This window comes from Anser anser (genome assembly GCF_964211835.1).
Source record: "Anser anser genome assembly, chromosome: 1".
In the NCBI taxonomy this organism is placed as follows: domain Eukaryota; kingdom Metazoa; phylum Chordata; class Aves; order Anseriformes; family Anatidae; genus Anser; species Anser anser.
In genome coordinates, this window is record NC_139720.1 from 31,375,040 (window position 1) to 31,394,327 (window position 19,288).

At 39.7% G+C, this 19,288-nt stretch overlaps 1 protein-coding gene across 7 annotated transcripts in view; it reads left to right on the top strand.

Moving 5' to 3' along the window:
- The first annotated feature begins 3,559 nt into the window (after nucleotides 1-3,559).
- The window catches only part of CNTN1 (contactin 1), a 251,175-nt gene continuing 235,446 nt past the window's right edge, over nucleotides 3,560-19,288 (top strand). For 2 of the 7 annotated variants that reach the window (XM_083820841.1, XM_083820832.1), the window contains exon 1: nucleotides 5,721-5,838. The gene's annotated coding sequence lies outside the window, so the exon portion shown is untranslated. Of the gene's footprint in view, nucleotides 3,634-5,720; nucleotides 5,839-8,492; nucleotides 8,852-18,651; nucleotides 18,775-19,288 lie in introns of those variants that run through there. The other 5 variants (XM_083820842.1, XM_083820839.1, XM_083820838.1 and 2 more) reach the window with 5 other exon arrangements.

Consider the following 19,288-nt stretch of genomic DNA (forward strand, 5'->3'; position numbering starts at 1 on the left):
AACCAATTTATGTCAGTCTCATGAGAATTCTTTAAATTAGGTTTAGCTGCACATTGCTGAGAATATTAAAGACTGTATTGGATGAAAATTAGAACACAGAACTTTTTTTTTTTTTTTTTTTTTAATGAAATCTGTAAATTTGTTCTAAATTAATTTGTCCATAGGGGTACACATGTATGTATGTGTGTGTGCCTGTGTCTGATCTATGTTTATCTATATCCACACACAGTTAAGGTTAGGCAAACATACAGATTTCACCTAGGCAAACATACAGATTTCACCTATGGAGATTGGAGGATTTTAGCATTGCCATTAGCACTAGTAGGTATGCGGCAAATACCTGCGTGACTTAGGCTGTAGCTGTAGGACTTGAGCATGAGCTTTGGAGAAGGTATATTGATCACATAAAAGCATGCTAAGGCATTCTCACAACATACACTCTTATCAGGACAGAAGGAAGGAAAAATTGTACTAGGTATAGGACAAGTGATGAACCTCAGATTAGGTCACCTAGGAGAGGATACTAAGAAAATAAAGATATAGCTAGAGAGTTATGATTAAATTGCATTATTCTGCTCATGAAATAGGAATAAAAACTAACTGATGATTATGGTAGTCTTAATAGATGTATTTTGATGCTACTCTAAACACCTTAACACCAGTACATTGTTCTGATACAGCCTAACTCCTCTACTGATGATCATCAGGCAAATATGTCAGGGTTGTGCTAGCAGGCAGTGAACCTGGTCTTTAACCACCAACCTGATATTGTAGTTGTTTTTTTATAACAACTTTGCATCTTCTCACGGGGGCTTTGCAAGCACTGCAACGCACCAGCCCCAACATGGACATGCCAATATTCCCCAGCTGAAGACAAGGGCAGTAATGACAAGGAAGCCAGTAATCACTGACCTTGATGGCAACCAACAGCACAGATGAGAGTAGCCATATGATTTTTAGCACTAACCTTTTTATCCCATAATCAGGGACTGCCTGCTTCTGCTTCTGTACTTTGTCCTGTCTGACTGATTTCAGGTTAGATTTAGGAAACCGTGGAGGTTAAACCCTATGTTGCTGATATGTGATGACTAGCAGGCTAGTGAGAGTAAAATAAATACACTGAAAGTTCAAGAGGTGTCTGCCACACCTTAGTGGGAAGTATCTAACAGCAAGGGCAAAGTAGCTAATATCCAAATACCTACTGTGATTGAGAGTCTTCTCCCACCAGAAATGCTCCTTCTAAAAGAGCTTCTGAAAATATCATCAAAGAATAGTTCAATAATCTTCAGAAATCTGGAGCATCTTTCAGCCTTTACAGGTATGTGGAACCCTACTGCACAACGATTCTCCTTTGAAGTAAATTAATATTTTATTTTCATATCCAATTAATACTTTATTACAAAAAAAACAAGTAAAAAGTAACATACAGATATGTGTTACATAATTCCCTAAAAATGTTGCTGAAAGAACAGCAATATTTCCTACTTGTGTTATTGCAAGATAAGTTTTCATTGGCAAAAAACAGAAAAAAATATGAAACAGATGTTGTATATATTCACCTTGTGTACTGAATGAGACAGGAATTTGTAGAAAAAAATACTGGGTTCATGTGAAGACTCGGGTAAAGCATAAGAGAAGGGTGATAAAACTAAGGTAACGCTAATTCTTAAAGTGTTTGACTTGCAACTTCAGTAATTACTACTATCTTTTTTTCATAGTATTTATGTCTGCAGATGTATGTATACCTGAGGAAAATTGAAATCTCTTCTGAATGTGTAGGGCTGTCAGTAACCTACGAATTTTATATTCATGATTGTCTCTCACTAGGGCTAAATTAGTAACTGTTGGCATTAATAGGTATTATCTTGTATGAGAAACAGCCAATATAGGACCACTTTTTTTTTTTTTAATTAATTTTGTTATTCTCCTTTGTTTTATTGTAGAAATGCTGTAGTACGTGAGTATAAGCAGCAATATGCGTCTAGGCACATGCATCAATGGAATATGGGCTGATGAGAGATTGTATTTTTGACTCTGGCAAGACTTGGGGCAACTTCTGCTTCTCTGAAGGGACACAATTCACTGTCTCCAGTGCTACAAACTTGAAATCCTGGTAAGAGCTTATAGAGAAACAATGTTATGGAGAAGTTAAACACAGTAATCCATGGAGCTAGATTCAAGGGAAAGTGGAGATCTGCTTGTTGAGAGGAACAGCTCATTTTATATGCCCCCAATCCATTGTGACTGGTTCTCAACCAACCCCCAGCGTACTGCAGAGTAACCTGAAGTCCAAAAGGAAAGGCATCTAGAGCTCACAGTACCAGTCAGTGATCAAGAGTGTAACTGTACTCTCATGTCATCCTCTCAATTTCCCTCCTGTTCCAGTTCTTCATTAGATAAAAATATTTTTGTTTGTATCAAAAATTCTGTCCGAGCTCCAAGGTAGCTTTTTTTTTTTTTTGACAGATCTCAAATCCCTATCCCTCCTGTGGAGGGATATAGGGACAGTATTCCCATTGAAAGACATGGTTAGATTAGTTGTTTCTCATTAAAATTACCTAATTTTGCCCTTCCACATCCTCAAAACTGTCTGAATCATTTTCCAGAAACATTTGAATCACAAAAGAGATCAAGCACAGGACATAATAGCCTGAATGATTAAAGCCAAAGGCATTGAAAATAGATACAGAAGCTATCTTGAACTGTAGGTCTTGCCATATGCTATATTTTAAAGCCTATAAATAAAATTATCTTACTGACATCCTTCATTCACTTTGGAGAGTTTGGAATTCAACAGGAGTATTGTTCAGCTCAGTGGTGGCTGACTAAAGTTTTTACTTTCATTTCAAAATTTTTAATACCATGGGAAATTCTTTGCACCATTTGGGAGCAATGAAAAGGAACTTGCATGATCAGCTTTATGGGCGATAGGCTTAGATGTGGTCAGAGTTCAAATTATATCTGCAAATACACATCTGAAATTCAATAAGGAAAAAAAAAAAAAAGGGAATAACCATGGATTTTTGGATGTATTACACTGTTAGCCTTCGTAGCTGTGGCAAGGTATTTCTAAGAGACCACTCTTAAGACATTTTAATGCACTACCTTTAACTGCCCCACAGCAGCATAGCCAAAGGGCAAATTAATTGTTCCTTTTTGCAAAATTGCCAGTAGGAACATGATTTTTTTTTTTTTCTTTTAGTGGTAGTCCAAGGCAGCACTGCAGCGTGGAGCAGCATATGGTCATTTTTGTATGTTTACAAGAAAAGCCCTTTTTGAAATAAACAGCCATTAGCAAAACAACAGGACATTCTAATCTTATTAATCCTCTAAAAGATTGCTGAGACTGGGTAGGGGTGCACAAAGCTCATGCTGGCCTGTGTCTCCCTTTTATTGTAATAACGGAAAGCTGTTGTCCTTGCTTCGTATTCCCCCCGCCACCCCTTCCTCTTGTGGTGAATGCCATGAATGTTTGCTGCAGGATACATGAAGTGAGGTCAGTGACTGCTGTTCCTCCGTGGGAGCTGCTGGCTCCATCTATGCCTCTGTCTTGCGGATGGTTGGATCCTAAATGACTTCTGCCTCTTTTCAGGAAGCAAACTCCTCTCAGGAATCGGCCACCCAGGGATGAAGGTACGTGTACGAGCTACAGATATAAACTTATTGTAGAAACAGAGCAACTGGCAGATGATGATTACAAATGCACCGGGTACTGAATCCACAATGTTTCTGCTTTTCACATGTTTTCTGTTCCTGCTTTGCGTTGCTGAGTGCCTGGCGCTAGTGAGGGATGTTGGAATCGAGCGAGGGGAGAGGCAGGGATGTTCTGTGCAGTGCAGAGACACCCACTGGTATATTTAAGCAAAAAATTACCCTGGCTCAAAATGTGTACGACAGCCATCTTAACTTCTGGCAGTGATATCGGAAACTAAATTTACTGAGCATTGTGAAATAATGTCCTTCAGAGGATATGGTAAATATTAAATGCACTGCGGCAGTACGGAGCTGCCTGTGTCGTACATCTCCGAGGACATGCGGAGCAGCCTGGCGCGCCTTTCAGCAAATCTTCATCCTAAAGTTGACTTTGGTGTTTTAGTGCTCCTAGCTGCAAAATGCACCCTGAGGCACTTTTGGAACCAAGCACCGTTCGGAGCAGTCCTGAGACTCCTCTAAACTGTGCCAGGGGCTGAAACGGTTTTATGGTCCTCATCGTAAGGAAGCAGCTAAGGCATCTAAAATCCGCGGTTCAGATCAAATCTCTGCCAGTTTCAAGCTTATTAATATTTTAAATGCCTTCTGTTCTGTTACTATATGCTGTTTGCCAATACGTATAATTCAACCTGTTTCCCTTCTTTATTTCCCATTTTTTCTGCACCTTTGTACCACCCTGGTTGCTCTTTGGCATGGAAATTTTACCACTGTCCCTGTTGCTTTCAGAGCACACCCCCAGTGATAGCTCTCCTCCTCTTTGCACATTTGTGTACGCATCCAGTGCTCAGCACTGGATTAAGACACAGGATTTAAAGACCAGGCCTAAATCTCTGACGCTGGAATGATTAAATGAGAATCTTTTTTTTTTTTTTCTGATCTATCGTTTTGTTCCTTGAACAACAAGCTTCTGCCCCCTGTGTTTGTGATAGCGTGATCTCATTTTAATTGTCATAACGATGTTTGCTGTAATCTGCAGACTGCAAAGCCATAAGGTCAGTGGTATCTTCTGCTTTAGGGGATTGAGTTCAAATCCTTTCAGACATGCAGTAACTAGCTGAGATGATGGCTATGAGTGAAGCGGTCCTGCCTTAATTTCTCTGGCACCTCCTTACCTCAAGCTGCACAAAAAACCTACTCCATATGCCCCTCTGCTGCAGAGACCTGGTTTCTCCTAGGGCAGAACGGATGCCCTCTGGTGTCCGTCCCAACAGAAAGGGTTGTTCATGGAGCAGTGGGGTGCTCGGGCTGGATTTGTCCACTCTCTGGTACTTATTGCCAGATGGGTGGGATATCGCAGTCAGCTGCTGCTTGTGCTCTCTCAGCTATAGACAGGGTGTTACCTGCCACTCTCTGCAGATACACAAGGGGCCAGTTTCAGCCCCGGTTCCCTCCAGAAGCTGTTTCATGCACCCTGGAACTTGTGCCTCCTGCTGCTGCAGGTTCTCTGTAACATCCCTCCCGAGCCCTTCCTGCAGGGTTGTCACAAAATTCGCCGCTTCCCCATCTCAGTGGGTCGTGTTTGCCCTCCGCCCCCACTTGCTCTCCTCCACCATGCAGCAAGCCCCGCACTTATTTTTGGGACAGAGCACCCTCGTGTCCTCGCACTTTCCCTGAGGCAGGCAACTCTGATTTCTGCAGCAACTCAGGGGGGCTGTGGGGACAGGCAGCCCCTTCAGAAACACCCAGCCTCTGCCATAAAAAGAAATAGATATTAAGACAGAGGAGGTCCAGCAAAACCGCGCCATTTCATGGCTTGGAGGTGGTGTGTGGGGGGAGAGGTGGGCAGGTTGGGGGGGACACACGGGTTGGGGGGGTGAGGGGGACACGGGTGCGTGAGGAGGTGACACGGGTGTGTGAGCGGGGGACACGGGTGGCCGTGAGAGGGACGCGGGGGGGGGGGGGGACACGACTGAGGTGAGGGGGGGGCGCCCCCCCCGCGCGCTCCCGCCCGAGTGACATCACCCGCGGCCAATCAGCCGCCGCCGCTCCCCGCGCCCGGCTCGGCCCCGGCTGGGGGGGCGGCGGCTGTCAGGCGGGCTCCGAGCCGAGCCGAGCCGGGCCGAGCCGGGCCGGGCCGAGCCGAGCGCAGCCCCCCGGGACGCCCCCGGGCGACGTCCCGGCTGTCAGGTAGGGCACGGCCCGGCCGGCGGGGCCGGGAGCGATGCCGCGGGGGGGGCTCCCCAGGGCTGTCACCTGGCGGGGTGCGGGGGTGCCGCAGCCGCGGGGTGCCGCAGGGAGGCTCCGCTCCAGCCCTGCTGCTGCTGCTGCTGCTGCAGGGGTCGTGTCTCAGGGCTGGCGGCAGCCGCCTCGTCTGGGTGTGTGCGGTGGGTTAACGTGTTTTTTTTTTTTTTTTTTTTTTTTCCCTCGTTGCGCCTTCCTGCAGTAAAAAAAAAAAAAAAAATGATGATAACGTGCTGCTTAATTGCGCGGTTCTCCTTGCAAAACGCTCGCGCTGCGCCTTTTCTGTGTCACTTCGCTGCAAATGGCAGCGATGCCGCAGCCGGCGGCGGGGCCGGGAGCGCTGCTCGCGGGTGCTGCCGGTGCTGGGCTCCCCAAAATGTCCCCCCGGGGGCCGAGCTGCAGCCCCGGGGTCCCGGACCCCCGAGGGACACCCTCCTGAGCCCCAGCCTGTCCCCCAAAACGCCCCCCCCATCATGCTGGGATACCCACCTGCCCAGGTAACTACCTCTGCGCCATGCGGTAATGAAAATAAACCACGACCCATGGAGGAAGAACAGTTTTATCGGTTATTATATTAAGGGCTGTAAAGATATTTAACGGGAGCCTTAGGGTTTGGACGACAATCCCTTATGTAATTACAGGTGTGTACAGCTTGGGCAATAAACAACCCCAAAATGCAGCCACCTGTGCAGAGATACACGTTACTTCGCGTCAGTCTGTTGTATGAAATTACTCTTAAAACAGTAAAAATAATGAATAAGAGGACCTGAGACTGCGTAAGCACAATGGAAAGCATGCTGAGATGACTCGAAGTTTAAATAATTCTCCGTTTTTATCATTAGTAGCTTTTTCATGTCTCTCCTGTACAAATCTCTATGCCGAAGTGAGCTTTGGCCCATTTTGTATAAATAACAAATGACCACAGGTTCTCTAATAAGAAGTTTCCGTAATGCTGCAGAAGCCTGTTGGTAGTACAGAGCTTTTGTATGTTTATTTGTTAGTCTCTGAATACATATCATCTATCAGCATCAGTTGCTTAAATCTTGTATTTGTGTTTCTTGATAGTTGACAGAGGAACAGCATATACCTTATCCATCCCTAAATTGTGCAAAAGGTAAAAATAAGTAGTTAAGCAAAAGACTTCTGACCTTTCCCATGTTGAATTCTCTACAGTGCTTTTGTAAACCAGCAAGAGATTTTCAGTTTTACTTCAGACAGACACCGAAAAGTGCTACAACCTCAACGCAGCTGCATGGTTATGCAAGAACTTGGTTTCACAGGACCTCAAATCAAGGATCTTACATACCTTCTGAAGAAGAAACCCTACATTATTAACAACAAAACAAATAATTTAATAGCAGCTTTTTGGGCATGTCTCTCTGATACAGTCTTAACTACATGGTCACATACTGTTTTTTTTCTGCAGGAACCCTGCCTCATTCAGTGCACAGGATGGATGGAGCTCACTTAACACAACTCAGTATTTTGCTTTTGTTTTTCTTTCTCCTTGATCGATACGTGAGCCCATGATTTATTTTCTTCTTCACATATCTCAACTCTGCTTTGAAGACAGAACTGATAACATGTGTATGGGCTTTGCTAAAGTGCTTATCATTATGTGATCAGAATGCCTCACAGACAGTTTCTACTTTATCAAATACTACCTAAGGTGAGACAAGACCTTTACAAATGATGAACACAGAGAGGGTTAGGTTAAAAGCATTCACTCATTTTTGGTGCCTGATTTGAAACTTCCACCATTTTAAATAGCAGTATTTCTGTATTTGCTCAAGTTACAAGGGCCACTGTGTTTAGTAACAGTCCTGAGTGCTCCACACCTATTTGAATGTGTCTGCAGGGCAGATGGGAAAAAGGGAAATCGCAGTTAATTACAAACTGGGGGAATCTTGGTTTAAATTGTGTGTGTGATGGTAAGAGGGATGGAGGAGACTACAACATGGTGGACTTTAACTGCCAGTGCATTTATGGCAGTATAGCCTCTCTCCTTTTCTCCCTTTGCATTCACTACACACATACCTGTCTCTTCAACAGGTAACAAGAGTCCTGCCTACATTCGGTCCTATTTCATCTTCTGTGCATGTTTATCCTGTGCACTGGTTGAGGCAAGGTAACTTTGAAGAAACTGTATGTGTTTATTTAAATATTGTATTAAAGTGTTCACACTCAAAGGAAATGAGTTAAGGTTGCACAAGCAACATGTTTGTCACTTTATGACTTTTTGAGTGATTGAGTAATATTCATAATATTCTTTCATGTTTCTTAAAAATGAGAAAAATGTAAGCAAATAAAAAATAATAAATAATAATAAAAACAAAACAAGAAAACCTAGAAAATTTTCAGCTTTCAAAGTAAATTTCTTCTTGTCTTACTGTATTGGACCACAATGATTATCAACAGGATAGGAGAACTTGGATCTCCTATTTTGCTCTTCTAAGAGCAAAGACTCTTAGCTAAGAATTATAGCATTATGAAAGTGCAGTTCCCCTTAAATGCACCAGTAATAAAGCAGAATGGGTTAATTTGTCACAGGTTTCTACAGGTATTTGTAATTGTGGAGAAGGGGTGAAAAACTGGAGTCCTTCATTCAGTTATGAGCTTTAGAGAGAATCTTTAATAGCGCATGAAGACTCTTTTGCGAGTCCTCTGCAAGCATAGTCCTTCTCATGTCATCCTTTATACATGTTTCCTAGTAGTAGTCTCATTATCCTTCTGGAGCCAGTCAAAATCGCAATTGTTACTTACTGCTGGTCTTGACTGTTCCAAATATGTTGACTTTTTTTTTTTTTTCTCAGCCAGTCCCTTCTCTCCTTGCTTTTTTCTCGTCAACATTCTTTCAGCTTATGTTTCTTTATTCTCCAAAGCTTCCTTTTCTTGATTTCCTAAATCAATCCAGTCTAGTGTCTTTAGTCTGCAGGCACCTTTTCAGCACTTTTACCAGGTATTGGTCTCAACTTTTACTCTTCTTTGTAGCTCAAAGTGTTTCTTGTGTTCTTCTACACAGTACTTTCCTCCTAGAAGTTGGTTAATTTTTGGGCCATTTTTAGAGATGCAGGAAAAAATGCATTAATTCAATGCCTACGTTGATGGCTTCAAAACATACTAAAGTTTTTTGAAGTGTTCTAGAATCTTTGATATAAAGAAAGAAAGAAGATAATTGATTGTTTTTTTTTCTCCATTGTTCCTTTTTAAAATTGAACTTCTCAACACATTTTTCAATGAAATTTATAGCATGTGTTGTGCTTGTATATAAGCATTAACAGAAAGCAAAGATGACAGACAGGATGCTTACTTTACCAAAGTTGTAAGTAACAGTAAACATTAGAAATTAAATTAAATAGTCCTAATTATAAAGATACATCAGCAATTCTGTCTGTATCATATACTGTATTTTTTTAGGAAGTTATTTTGCTCTGCTCTACTCTACTCACCCTGCTAAGTTTTGTGGGTTTCTGGGCTGGCAAATGAAATGTCTGATGAGTTGGAGTTGGTTTGTGATTATACTTAGGTGTTTTTTTTTATTGTTATTATTCATTTTTAATAACTATTTTTATTTGATGTTAATTTTCTACAGTTACTGCTCTTTTAGAGATACTTAGAAAAATAAGATGTAAGGCTCTTGGTGAATTGAGATCTGAATAAAACTGTGACTAGTGGAGTTACCACTGCACCATAGTATTTTGTTTACATAAGCTAGTCCTTTTGATGTTATGAAAATAACATTTGCAGTAATTTAGAAGCGTAGTGTCTGAAATGGGGAACATGGAGGAGTTGTGGTTTGCATCACAAACTGAATATTGTAATTCATGTGAGAGAATGTATAAAAATGGTTTCATACATGCAGAATCTTCCTAAAAGCTTGTATGGGCAGAGCAGTGTGGGAATTCAGGACTTAACCACAGCTGGGAAAGAAGTCGTTTTTAACTTCTGTGTTCTGTAAACCCAATGATTTGTTGGAGTGCCTATTTATAATTTAAGCAATATGTGATATAGTAATATGCGCACTATTTTTTTCAGACCGTCTTGATGCTAAAACTAACGTATATTCAGTATATATTCACCTTTTTCACACGTAGTTTTGTTTTTCTCTGTGACAATTCTTTAGGCTTTTCATCTTCAAGCCTAATCACAGCTTAGGAGAAAAAAATAATTTTTTCTTGTGTGCTAAAAGATAAACAGCTTTATATGTCTTAACAAAGATTTCATTTGAGATAAGTTTTGAAGTTTTTCAAACCAGTATGAGTTCTTTGAAACAAGAACTAAAGCTGGCTTTGTTTTGATAGAGGCAGTCATTTATTTTGCCATCTACTCACTGGTAAAATCTAAAATAAAGTTGGAAAGAAGTAAAATATCTTGAAATGTTGAATATCAACTCTGTATCTTCCTTTACCAACCATTATTAATGAAATTCATAAAGTGTCCAGTAGGATAATTTGTTGATAAGGAGTTAGAAGGGTTAGAAGTTGTTTCTAGGAGTTAGAAGACTGCTATTGCTAGTAATACTTTTAGCTAAAGTATAGCTGAAGTATAGCATTTTTCACTATGAACAATTTTGAGCAAAGCAAAAGGAAAATAATGATTTAGATAGATGAGAGAGCAGCTAGAAATGTACATTTTGGTTTGTTTTCTGAATCTCTTCTTGAGAAGAATAAGTGCATCACTCTTTTGAACTATAGCAAGAGGCCAGGCTTCCCTTTCATCAGCTGTCTACAGTTCATTTCTTTTATGAAAATCAACTTTGGAATATTGAACAGTTCCCACTTCAGATTTTTATTGTAAAGGAACTCCAACGGACACCAGCTGCTGTTGAAATAGATTTTGGGAAGGCAGGCGTTCTGAAACACTATTTTCCCCGTGTTCTTGTCATTTTTTGAACTCTGCCTCTCTTTGCTCTTTATCTTTACTATACTTTTTCCCTCTGACTTTTTCTGACTTCTAATTTTTTTTAACGTGTTATGTTTTGAAAAAGTATCCACCGTTAACTTGAGGTGTTGCAGTGGTATCTCAGAAAAGGTTTAACGAGGCTGTCACAATGGCAAAAGTAGCCAGCAGCTTGACTGCTATAGTTTGTTTTTGAAAGCCGTAAACTAAAGAAAATGCTTGATGCACAAGTTCAACGTTAGCTGAGCATAAAAAATCTGTATGCATTTTTTGATTACTTTCATTTCTTTCTTGACTCTCTACATAGCATGTAAGAAATGTGCCTGCTATTGCAAAAATACCAGTAAATAGCTGCCAAGGCAAGAAGTGCCAATGCTGACTACTCTTCTAAATAACTGGGGTGACAGCTCAGTTACACTTGGTTGTTTAAACATCTTCCATTTTCATTTTGCCTCAGGTCTTGCCAGATGGATACAGTATTTTTATTTTATTTTCTTTTAAGTCAATATACGAGAAAAGGCTTATGCTCAGAGTTATGGAGGAAATGCTGAACAAGATTCTCAGTTCCTTGGTTCATTATCATAGTTCATTGCTTCTTTCATTTCTTGATGTTCATCAGCCCTATTGAAGAGCACGTTTTTGCAAAACTTATTGATGCATTAACTGAAAAATTACAATATATGTCAGATGGTTTACATCACAACCTGTTTCTGTCAATATTCCTGCCTTATTATAAACTGTTTATCTGTGTAAGCATAGAATTAGTAGTTTAGATGAAGAATTAACCTCCTTCTCAGCAGTTGGGTTTTGCAAAATGAGAATCTGGAAAGCATAAACAAAAAATTAATATTGATAAAAATTGCATAATGGAAAAAATATGTAACTTTCACATTTGATACATTGATCTAGCTTTACCCAGTCACCGTTATATTAGCACAAACATATCTATATAGATTTGTTTTTTTCCAATGCACTTCTATTTGTCTGGAGATAGTGGCCTGAAGAAGAAAGTTATCTCTAATAAATACCTCCAAATTAAAGAAAGAGAAACAGATAATCTCAAGTATCTGTGTTATATTAGTTAAGAATACTCAAGAAGACTAAAGGGTTTTGAATGAAAAAGACTTTATTGCATTTTCATTAACAGTGATTTGTCAGTTTCGTTATTAGGCTTTCAGAGCATGATTTTGGGGCCTAGAGGAAAGTGGTATGCCTGAGAAGAAAGATTAATTTGCACTTGGTTGTGCAGATCAGATACAGGAAAAGATAAATCTGACTAAACCAAGTATTTTGCTGTGGAAATGGCAGCTGTGAATCTGCTGCTCAGAATGACATGAAGTCCTACAGAAACGTACAGGCATAAAGAGAGTTTTGTAGTAAAAACAGCCGCAGGTTTGTAATAAAGCACAGCTGTTCCCATTTCCGCTCACATTCCCGTATTGTAATAGGTTCTGTGGGTTCTCTACCAACCAGCTGACCCAGTCTTAAATGTGGCTGAACCATAAAACCTGTTTTGTCCTATTTCTATGAGATCTTATTTAAAGCCTTCAAAAGATATAAAGACTTTTTTTTTCTTTTTTCTTCAGAGTGATTAACTCCACTCAAATGTGATGTTTGTATCTGTAGTTACAACAGCTAAGTGTCGTTCAGACCTTGCCTGTGCATGTACTGGAGACACAGGGGGTTAGGATTTTATTTATTTATTTATTTATTAAGCCAGAACAACTCTGAAATAACTGCTTTTAAGTGTATTACCATATATTTATGTTCTCAATTTTATTTACATTCATGTAGGGTGCTTCGCTGGCCTGCTGAACATTTTGTAGAAGATTTTATCCTTGGCAATGTTGCTAGCTGACACTATTTATACTGACAATGAATAGATAAAGCTTGCAAAGAGTCGCTGAGGTTTCCCCTGTGCATGTTTTTTTTGTTTGTTTGTTTATTTGTTTTTACACCAAGCACTCTTTTCTGCATCTATGCTAATGTTTAGTGGTACTGAAGTGACAAGAGAAGAAAGGAAAATGGGGAAGCAATATATTTGCCTTTTTGTTCACTGTCAAAAGAATTGTAACGTTGCATAAAGCAATGAGAACTGGTCACAAGTTACTTTTGTGTTATTATTTAGTATCTGTGCACCTACAGCATTTTATATTACTGAACTAGTCAATTTACAGGCATTCTTCTACCAGACCAGTATGAAGAAAGGTTTTGCTGCTGGTGGATTGATGTAAGTACAGTGAAGGATATGCACCACCTTGAAATGAAATTTTTACTTCAGCAGTTTGGTGCCTATACCTTGCTGTTCACTACTCCTCTAGGCAGAATTATTTTGACACTTCCTTGTGAGTGTCTGAAATAAAGCACTCTGAACATTTAGGATATTCTTGGCCTGACTTTCAGGAATTTCCCTGGTTAACGTGTTACTAATCTCTTTTTATAGAGGTCTTTTTATAAAAGGGGAAATGTTTATTGTGTGGGTGCTAGGTAGATACTATGCTATGGAATGGGGTGTGAAACCAGCCAAACAGCAGTTATTTGGCTGTTAGACTTGGAGACACTGTAATCTGAAATAATAAAATAATTTAAATGAAAATCTGTTGAAGGGAAGTATGATTACCTGAGTAGGTAATAAGCTTCGTTTTGGAAATTTTGTTTCACCAGGAAGGTAGTTCCCATTTAGCTTCATAAATCACAGGCAGCATTCTGGTGAATCTGGGACTAAGTTCTTGCCTGTCCCAGGAGAATCAGCTTGTGCCCAGTTGTTGCTTGTCACTCTTCTGTCATACATAAAAAAAAAAAAAGTCTTTTCAGTCAGAACACAAAATTCAGTAAGTGCTTTTCAGAATTAAATAGAGGGGCATTTAAAAGAGGGCTTTTATTAGCTGTTAGGATTAGGCCTTTGAACTTTACCATCCGCGTCATTCTCATTTGAGACTTTTCCCTGGGAATCCCTTTAGCATGTGTGAGGAAAAAAAGAAAAAAAGCCAATGGGTGAATTTGGGGGAATATTTAAAAACATTACTTAATCTTTCTGAAAAATAATATTGTTCTCATGCTTGTCTCTGAATCCATGGCCCATTCAAACTTGGCAGGCCTGGCTTTTGGCCTGGGTGGTTCTCTCATCTTCCCTGGGAGTGCTCTTGGTGGTCCCAAGAGAGCCTCTTGGTCTCTCCTGGTTGATCTCCTAGGGTCAGAGTGATGAGAAGCTGGGTCAGAGGAGGGAAGAGGTAGCAAGTGCTAATACGTGCTTCTTAATTGGCCTGGCCTGTCCTGCACCTCACTCTAAAGATATCTGCATGAGTTTAATTTGAAATAAATAGTCTGCTTTTCCCCTGGACTGGATTAGGACTGCTCACAAGTTTAACAGACGTCTGCAGCTGATTTCAAAACCGCAGGAGTGTGGCCTGTTCTTGTCGTGCTGCAGTTGCCGTGCTAGGCCCTTCCAAATCCCTCTGACTCGGAGCACAATTACCCGTGAAGTTGTCTGTCTGCTTGCTGGCAGGTGGCTTTCAAGGTTTCTGTTCACGTCAAGGGCAAAGCTCAGTGACTGCAGACACCCAAGAACTGGAGGACCTGGCCATTTCTGGAAGCCTGTGTGTGGGCACGCTGACTGTTAGGTGAAATGGGAACTTCAGAACAACAGCATCCTGGAAGGTTTGCCAGCCCAAGATCAGGTTTCACCTGATCCCAGCAAGTAATGTGGAAACCTGATACCCAATTCATAATTTGAACTGTAAGCCTGTCATCTCTCAAAATATTGGAAGAAATAAACAATGAAAGATGAAGAAGACTGTGATACTGGATAGAGGCAGATTTTCCTGTATTAAGTACAAGAGCATATAATCAAATCAATTATGCAAATTAATATAGCAGGATGATTATTTCTAACCATTATGTGAAGATTCAATAAAAATAATCTGAAGCTTTAATTCAGGCCAAGCAGAAGCTGTTTGATGAGTTAATATTCTCAAAGTATGGACTATGTTTTTGGTAAAACCTTTCACTTTTGCCTGCACAAGGTGCTTTGTTTTCTAAACGTTTGTAGTAGAGTTGTTGCTATTATATTTTAAACCCTTTTATTGCTCTTCGTATACTGTTACATTATGTTTCCAAATAAAGATTATCTTTCCTATTTGGTATACTAAACATGTTTTGGCATGCATTTGTGACTTACTGTATATCATTAAACCACTTCTGAGGGAGGAATCATGGTCTGACAATTAATTTATATTTCACTTGGTTCGTGGGAGGATATGGACATTCACAATGATGAGCTTTTTAGTTGCAGTTTTGCATTATTGCATGTAGATGAGTAGAAACATCTGTATTCTTGTTTTTCTGTTAGTCAGACCTAGAAGGCTGCCTTAGAAGACAGCTGAAAGCAATGAAGGAATCCATTGTAGATCAGTTTCTTCTATTGCTCACCCAGAGTTTTGGGCATAAATCTTTGCTGACTTCAATGTGATATAAAAGCAGAGATGCTCCTTGTCAGACTTTTAGAAACATTCTCTTATGGTTTTACAGACAATTGCAAATAGTGCTTTCTTGTGTTAATTCTGACTGCAAAAGTGTGTGTATATACATTATTGTGTCTCTTTTTTCCTCTGTTGACGTGGTGACAGTTGGCAGGTGCTAGCTTCCAATAAGTGAGAGTTGTAAGCTGCACAGCTTGGTAATTGGCATAGAAGTTGGGTAAGGAAATTGCCTCCTTCTCTCGTGCTACAATATAGTCTTTTAAGACAAGTTCTTTTCCTTTTCCAGAGAAAATCAGCAATTATCCAGTCTTGTCAAAGGAAGTGCATACATATAAGCAGCATGAGGAAGATGTACTTGTCCTCAGAAAAGCTTGCATTTTGCTGAACCAACTATGGGTTGACAGCTCAGTATCACCAATAGTTTTGAAAACCAGTCAAAGAATTTCTGAAAGTTAAAGTGGATGCCAGTTGGAAAGACTTTAGGTGTATATGTGTGGAATGAGCAGCAAAACTTAATCCTGTCAAAGAAAAAAAGTTTTCAACTTTCAGTTATGCAGAGAGTGGTTCCTTTTTTCCCTCCATTAAAAACAACACGTCTATACAGTGCATCTGAAAATGATTCCTTGCTTGCTAGAAAATCAGGAAAAAAAAAAAGTTCTCTTTTTTCCAAATTAGAGGAATGAGTCTTCTCCTGAGATTCTGTTTCAACTTATTCCATCTTTAAGATGATACGTTAGGAATATGCTTATAAATTAATTTTCATTGGAGCAGCTCTTTGTGTCTCACAAGCAGCCTGGTGCACAAACACTTTGTATGAACAGTAATAATGAGGTCAAGTAAGAAGATGCAGCGATCTGATGAATGACCTGAAACTGAAGCCGGTACAGCTAGAAACATCAAGGCACGTGTGAAAAGCATAGGAATATCTTGGTGTGTTCCTCATGAAACACAACACCTCCTTCTTTAAATTCATGGTACAAGGAATTTTCTTTCAAGAAATATAGGATTCTTTGGACAGATGAATGTTCTTTGTATAATATTTATATTTGAAACCTTTTAGGAAATTCTAATGGAACACGATTTCTTTGTCAGTGCATTACTTGTTTAGGAACCTTGCCAGTTCAGTCTTCAGATGTTAACTACGAGGCTTATGCAACGTGTTACTTTATTTTTATTATTATTATTTTTTTAATTATGGAGCAATACTGGAGTTAAGGGTGAGTTGCTGAAAGGCATTAAGAAGTATGTTTTGCTATTAACAGTTATTGAAGATCATTTAAAGTGTTTGTGGGTATAAATCACACTGCACTTCAAGCCAGAATTACAGAATTTGCAGAAATCTGGCAGTCCATGAACCTAGAGGAGTTCCTTCGTACAAGATCCGAGCTGAAAATGTCTTGGTGTTTGTAGCGTCTTTTCTTCTAAGTCTTAATAGAATAATTTTTTGAGTGTGCTACCTAAGATGACTTAAACTGTACGAAGAACAAAACCATGTGCTGAAAAAGAAGACCTTTTTCTGCAGGTATTGTAATGCATGTCTGGGTGTGTAGGAGGTAGAGGTAGGGTCCTGATCTCATTTGGGGAATCCAAACTTGGTTGTAAAGTCCCTTTTCCCTGGTAGGGGAGCACATCAGGGAGAGGCAGATGACAAGGAAAACCTCTTAGAACAGCTTTTATTAATTAAGCCTTTATTATGAACAGGATCAAATGATTAGTAAAAGCAGATAAGTGCCCCCCAGGGTACACTTGCTTATTGCCTCCCCCTGCCCTCACAGCCCCACACTCGCAGCACACACTCACGTGTCCCTCACAGCCCTGAGTGGGTGCAGAGCCACAGCTGTCACCCCAGGTGTGGCCTGGCTCGCGCAGCCCTTCGTCAGAGCTGGCGTGGCTGCTGGCTGCACGTGTGCTCAGCAGGCTCTGGGGCTTCTTCCATTTCTTGCAGGTGTAGCAGCACCACGAGTCTCCGGAGCTTATCAGCGTGTGGTATGCTTTCAGATGTTTCCCTCAATGCGTGCTGTGTTCTGGTGACTGGTTCATCCGCACCCGTAGAGTCCATTTTTAGCAGCTCGCACCAGCAGGGCTTTAACGATAATACGACTTTAGGACAACTAGTATTGTAATGTGAAACTGTAAAGTGGAAATGACTGACTTATGAAACATTTTCCTCAGCCTTCTTTCAGTCTTAGTTTTTCGTTCGCAATTGGAGTCTGTTCACAGATCACATTACAGGTCACTGCAACCAGTTTGAATTTTCAGTTTTCATTTTGTATTCTGCTGTACTTCTATTGAGGTTTTGGTATTTGTTCCATTGGGACCAAGTTCAATCCAAATTTCCAATTCTTATAAAAACAGTAATGAAAAACTTGTCACATCAAGTGCATTTCATGACAATTTTCCCCAACTTCTTAATCTAGAAGTCAAATGGCAACAGCAAATGTATGTATTTCCAGGTGAGCTATTTCTATAGTAGTCATCTTTATTTCAAGATTACCCTTCCTCTTTCTCAATCACAAATATTAGTAATTTTTATTGCATCTTACCAAACTTGTTTAATTCAGAATTCTGCCCTCGAAACTTGGGTTATGGTGAAATTTTCCAGCTGCTACTGAAAAAGAACTTTGGTGCAGTGGTTTTCCATAGCTTAAAGTACACTGCAACCTCTGCAGGCTTTCTTATAATTCCTAGAAAGGAACAGGAGATAACTGTATGGTTTTCTATTGTGATTAGCAAGTTATTATGTCTGACATTAATCACATGTGGAAGTGTGCATTGGGAATAATTTAACTGACGTCAAGGGAGTGGCACTGACATAAAAGCTAATTTTAATGAGCCTGATCTGCAGAGAACCTTGAAGATGAGAAGTAATTTACATAACATCTTATTTTGCCCACAAAAAAAAAAAAGTAAATTAATTCATCTTTTTAGTTGCCATTAATTGGACAGCTCTCAAAGTACTGTTCGTTCACTGCAAGTAAGACAAAAAGTTCTGATCTGGAAACAGAAGAGCACTACAATTACTGTTCTTCAATAAACTGTTCTCTAAATACTGTACCCTTACTGGTCTATCAACTACTTTTAATACATAAAATTGTAGATTCTCAAGCAGTGTTGGCATTAGATTATACAGAACATGCAATGGTTGTACCCCATTAGATGATCTCTACATTTTCTTTTGTAGTACCATGTTGCTTTCCATGGGTAGCTACGCAGAATGAGGATACAAATTAAATTTGACTTTATCGCTTTGCAAAAGCCATTTCCCTAGCTTTGTTTCAAATGTTGAGTTTGTGGTAAATGGAATAACAATATATTTGAAGAAAAAGGTTTAATTGCTGCTTCTGATTTAATGCATTTCATTTCTGATATTTGCTAAGGGCAGCTTGATTGCTTCAGCATGTGAATAAATCTGGGCCGTGCTTTTCACCTCTGAAAAAAAATTGAATCTCTTGTGAATGTTGGCATTAGACGGCAAACTGTTTGGATTTACCATTGTACAAGTCAGGTAGGTTATTTCTGTGTGGGTGTTCAGCATTTCATATATCCTTTAGGTATAGATTGCAACAGTTATGCTTTAATTTCATTTCAAGACTCTTAATTACCTGAACATTTCATTTGGCACTAATATGTACCTTCGAGCATATTGGCTGTGGAGTGTTCTCTTGATGGATTCACTATATGGGGTTGTCAATTTTAGGTGATGGATAGCTCAGTAATTATGGAGACATTCTATATTTTCTAGTGAATTGTGTATTGCAGTCAGTGCTGAAAAAGCTAATTCACGTTCTGTAGGAATCGTTTAACTCTATTTTCAAAGAGCACATTTATATCTCTATCTGGATCTTGAGACAATTTTATAAGAGTCTGCAAGTAAATTAGACAATTAGTTCTAAATAAAATTAACTAAAACCTGCATTCTTGTGGGAAATTAATATCTTGTTGTTTCCTTCCATTTTTGTTCTGAATGATTTTATGGCAATGTAATAAAGTGATCTGAATGTGTCACCACTGTTATTATT